The following is a 5,668-nucleotide window of genomic DNA, read 5'->3' as shown; positions in this document are numbered from 1 at the left end:
GTTAAACAGTATCTGAGGGACTATTGTCTCAGTGTCAAATAGCCTGTAGGGCTGACATTCAGGAGCAGACAGACCAAGCTGGAACCCAAGAGTCTGAACTGGACCCTGTGTCTGAAGCCACTGCCTCCAATCTTGATGAAGTGTTTGTCTATAAGACATGCTGGAGTTCATCATGAAGTTAAACACACACCTGGCCCAGACTCAAAGGAGGATCCAGGAGAAGTTACAGATGCCAATCATTCATGTCAGCACGTAAATGGCATTGTGCATGAGCTATAAAATGCTCTGCAGTGCCTTCTGCGGCACTTCTGCCCCCCACATTTAACGTACAAGAGACCTCTTGAGGCCTGGAAGAATACAAAGAAGGGATTTCTGGGAAATGTAGTTCAGCAAAGTCAACACTTTATAAAACCACCACTTAATCCAACTTCAATTTCACCCAAAATTATTTCAGCTATTTAGGCCCCTTCTCCAAGACCATACAAAAAGTTTACAATAAGCTTGCTATTATGTTTTTTAAAAACTGCTGTTTTTTTCAGTTGGGGTCCCATGGAACCAGTAGAACAGTTCAGGAACACTGAATTTTCCTCATGCTGTTGAACCTTCCAATGCATTAGCATGATATTTAGATCTCTCAATTCTTTTATGTCTTTCATAACATCTTTCTTCTTAACAATATTTAATAGTTTTGATGTGAAGATTTTGTTTATCCTCTAATATTCATAAGTTATGATTTGATGCTAAAATTATATTTTAAATTCATTTTGTAATTATTGCTGGCACATAGAAATTTAATTGACCTTATATTCTAAAATCTTGATAAATTCACTTACTAATTCTAATATTTCTATAGATATCTTAGGATTGTCTATGTGGATATAATCATTTTGTCTGTGAAGAGCTTTGTATTCCTTTTTTTCTAAATCTGCATCTTTAATTTTTTCATTTCCTGCCTTATTTTCTGACTAAAACCCCTTTTCTATGTTCACTAGAAATGATAAGAACACGTTGCCTTTCCAATCTTGGAAGGAAATCAGTTACTCTTCTTTTTTTTTTAGATTTATTTATTTATTTGAAAGTCAAGAGTTACACAGAGAGAGAAGTAGAGAGAGAGAGAGAGAGAGAGAGAGAGGTCTTCCATCCGCTGGTTCACTCTCCAATTGGCCGCAATGGCCAGAACTGTGCCAATCCAAAGCCAGGAGCCAGGAGCTTCCTCCATGTCTCCCATGCAGGTGCAGGGGCCCAAGAACTTGCACAATCTTCTACTGCTTTCCCAGGCCATAGCAGTGAGCTGGATTGGAAGTGGAGCAGCCAGGTCTCGAACCGGCATCCACATGGGATGCACTTCAGGCCAGGGCATTAACCCACTGCACCACAGTGCCAGCCCCAACACTTACTCTTTTATCATTAAGTATGTGGTTAGCTGTAGTCTTTTTAAATCTACTGATTATGAGATTTGGATAATTAACTTCAATTTCTGGTTTGCTGAGAGATTTTTATCATAAATGGTTTTTTTCTAATACCATTTCTGCATTTACTAAAATGTTTATGTGATTTTTCTCCTTTATTCTTTTAATTTTGTAAATCACAGTGATTGATGTTTAGATATCAACCCAACCTTGCATTTTGGGCTAACCTCTATTTGATCATGACACACAAGTGTTATCCTTTCCACATGTTGCTGGGACAACTTTAGGGTTTGCCTTAAGAGCTCCCTCTCTTTCAGAACTCTTCATCCTTTAACTGTTCTCTAGTACCTGGAAAGAGTTACTCCGAAAATTTTGTTCAGTTTTATGATTGCATGTTGTGGGACAGTTAGTATACTTCAAGTTAGTCGATCAAAGCTAGAAGCAGAAGTCTCCTCACTTATTGTTATTTATTTTTGTCTCATGTTTTATTTATTTTTCTTTTCAGGTGTTAATCATTGTGTGTATTTATCCATGTGTTACTTTTATGAAATGACTTTGATCTTGAATTTCCAAATTTTTCATAATTGTGTCACTTGTTCCTTCTCCGCCTTGTGTCTGAACTTTTCCCATTGTAATTTTTGCTCATCTTTCATAGTTTCTATTATGCTTTTACTTCATTTTAGCTCATTTTGAAATATTAGCTTTCATCTTTTTCAGAAAGTTTGTCTTTTTAACATGATTTCATTGTCTTTCAGGACATTCTTCTGCTTCTTACTCTCTTTTTCCTTTTAATAGCTTTATATAAGTCCTACATTGATTTTTCTTCTGTTCTTAGCTTTTTAAGTGAAATAGCTTTTCCTTTGTGTTAAGAAGGGATAGATGGCCAGGATAGCTTCAAATCTCTGGAACACTGCTGCCATTTTCATGAAAGGGTAAGAAACTCTGTGTGTGCCTGTGTGCATGTATACCCTCAAACTCTCTAAGACCTTCTTATATCTGTACTGCTTTCTTCCCTACTCATATCTGCTCTTTGTTTTTCTTCTCACCCCACTGTCCCAGTCCTGTCCAGTTTGGATGGTTTCCAGTAGTTTCTCCTACTAGAACAAAAGTTCCTCTTTGTCAGATTTAGCGTGATCATATCTGTTACCATCATCATTATTATTAGGGAAGCAGAGAGACAGATGAAGCTCACACCTGCTGGTTCACTCCCCACATGCCCACAAAAGCTGGGCTGGGCCAGGCCAAAAGTGGGGGTCAGGAATTCAATCCAAGTCTTCCATGTGGATAACAGGGACACAACTACTTGGGCCATCATCTGCTGTGTCCCAGGGTCTGCATCAGTAAGAAGCTGGAATTGAGAACTCGAGCCAGGACTTGAACCCAGGCATTCCAATACGGAATATGGGTGTCCCAACTGGCATCTTATGTGCTAGGCCCAACACCCATTCCCTTAGTCAGTGTCCAGGGTTTTCAGGGCCCGAATGACTCAAGCGTCATTATACCAAATTGTTTTTCCATCTGCTTGCATATGCACTCAACTCAGATCTTGCAGAACACATTCCAGTCTAGCGTTTATTTTCTATTGACCTTCCATGCTTGGGTGAGTATCCAATGCTGATTTGGGGTTTTCCTTTCTCACAGCTGTCCAAAACCAAGTTATCTCACTTCCATTTCGTCTTATGTCTTTCTCGTGCCACATTGGTCTTGAAGCTCTGGTTTGTTTGCCCTCACGCACTAGTGTTCGGCATTTGTAAAATGCATTGCCATGCAGTTTTACTATAGATGTTGCTGTGGATGTTTGGTTTTGGTGGCCTAACTGTTCTGTCTGTTCATTTGGGAGATTCAGGGAAATTTATAACCACCATGCCATTTTGCTTTAGTGTTAGGCCCAGAGAAGATAATTTGATATTTGTTGACTGACTTATGGATTAGAGTTCTATTGCTGTTTAATAAAGTACTATAAACTTAGTGACTCAGAACAACATATTTGTATAATCTCACAGTTCCTATAGGTCAGAAGCTGGGATAAGGCTTAGGTGAGTTCTGTTTTTCAGGATTATCATCGCACTGCAATCCAGGTGTTGGCCAGGGCTGCAGCCTGGCTCAGCTAGGAAAGGACGCACTTCCAAGCTCCCTCCAGAGGTTGGCAGAATTCATTTGTAGAACTGAGGTCTCCATTTCCTTGTTGGCTGTCAGTCTGGTGTGGCTCTCAGCTCTGAGGCCATCATAGCTCCTTGCCAGATAGCTCCCTCACTACTTGGCAGTCTTCTAATAACAGCAATAAACAATCAGCCTCTGGTGCCTGCTAGTGAGATCTGCAATGCTCACTGTAACATAATCAAAGGAGTGACATGCCATCAGCTGTGTCATATTCCAGTGGTTAGGAGCAGGGACCTGGTTTCTCCTATACTCCAGAGGAGACGATTATACAAGCATGAACATGGGTTAAATTAGAGTCTGTCCACCATGATCAGCATCTGCCTGGAGACCCAGTTTACTCTCTTTATTTGTTAAGACAACAGGTGCTCTGTGAATGCACTGTGAATGGTGGCTTTTACCTCAATTTCAGGGCAAATGGTAATAACTTCAATTATAATAGTGAAATATACAGTTCAAATACAAAAATCCAACAGCAAGACCTTCACAAGCCTGTTATAATGAAGTTCTTTGTAAATGCTCTGATTCCTTCTCTGTGAAATGGTATGGATGTGTTTATCACTTCCAACTTAACAGGGAAGGAATAAAATAGAAAAATAAAATTCCAAACACAACCTACACATTTTAAGAACTTTTAATAGTATATTAACATGTAATACTTGGACATATTTTTAATAAAAATTGTATTTACTTAGAAGCATTCAGAATGTCAACAAAACAGCTGCAACTTTTTTTTTTTTTGCAATTACAGAGTGGTATTCAGTTAACGGAACAACAATTATTTCGTATAAGCTGCATCAGAGACAACTGAAGATGAAAAAACTACTGTCCCCATATATAACTAAGAACCTGCTTTAAATTCCATGCCAATTTACAACCCCCATACTGTACCAGGCAAGTTTAGTGGCTATTGAAAATACCACCAGGACAGGGCTATCTAAAGACACATTCGGTAGTGTGTTAACTATACAAAAAAAGACACTGTACAGTTTAAAAACAAATCTTACACAGCCTTACATTTCATTTTTTTTTCTTTAAAAGGAGTGAGTTGTATACAGGGGGGTTAAATGCTTTATAGACAAGAAAAAAAAACTGCGCTAGAACCAACTTATCATCATCATTTTCTTCTTCATCTTCATCTTCCTCATCTTCCTCTTCCTCCTCATCCTCTTCGTCTTCTTCCTCTTCCTCCTCTTCCTTCTTTTTCTTGCTCTTTTCAGCCTTGACGACTCCCTTTTTCACTGCGTCAAGTTTTCCTTTAGCTCGGTATGCAGCAGTATCCTTCTCATACTTTCCCTTCAGCTTGGCAGCCTTCCTCTCGTAGGGCTGCTTGTCATCGGCAGCAGTGTTATTCCACATCTCTCCCAGTTTCTTTGCAACATCACCAATGGACAGGCCAGGATGCTCTCCTTTGATTTTGGGGCGATACTCAGAACAGAACAAGAAAAAGGCCGAAGGAGGCCTCTTGGGCGCATTGGGATCCTTGAACTTCTTTTTTGTCTCCCCTTTAGGAGGGATATAGGTTTTCATTTCTCTTTCATAACGAGCCTTGTCCGCCTTTGCCATGTCTTCGAATTTTCCCTTCTCTTTAGCAGACATGGTCTTCCACCTCTCTGAGCACTTCTTAGAAAACTCTGAGAAGTTGACGGAAGCATCTGGGTGCCTCTTCTTATGCTCCTCCCGGCAAGTTTGCACAAAGAATGCATATGATGACATTTTGCCTCTTGGCTTCTTACGATCTCCTTTGCCCATGTTTAGTTATTTTTCCTCAGCGAGGCACAGAGTCGCCCAGTGCCCGTCTAGCTCTCACTTGCCCCGGCACTGTCTCTATAGAGCTCAATGTACTGCCTTGAACATTTTTATATGGTACAACGCAATATTTCAATGCACAAACACAGTGTAAACCAATCATACCAGGCAAATAGCCACTCCCTTTCCTTATCTTTTCTCTGGGTTTGGAGCCTACCAACTCCCCTTTTCTGGTTATTTGTATGGTATATAACACATTCCTATAAAGTATATTGTGGAACACCAGAACCTGTTTCCTCCATCCAATCTCTCCCCATCCTCCCCCGCTTCTAGTAATCACTACTTTCAATTCA

General features: G+C 39.9%; 1 pseudogene; it reads right to left on the bottom strand.

Annotated features, from left to right (window-relative positions):
- Window positions 1-4,262: 4,262 nt before the first annotated feature.
- Window positions 4,263-5,380, bottom strand: LOC100342308 (high mobility group protein B1 pseudogene; annotated as a pseudogene).
- Window positions 5,381-5,668: the final 288 nt, after the last annotated feature.

Source organism: Oryctolagus cuniculus, chromosome 4 (genome assembly GCF_051225735.1).
Source record: "Oryctolagus cuniculus isolate XC-2025 breed Fujian yellow rabbit chromosome 4, ASM5122573v1, whole genome shotgun sequence".
Lineage (NCBI taxonomy): Eukaryota > Metazoa > Chordata > Mammalia > Lagomorpha > Leporidae > Oryctolagus > Oryctolagus cuniculus.
Note: the sequence above shows the minus strand (reverse complement) of the source record. Positions and strands in the feature narration are given on the sequence as shown.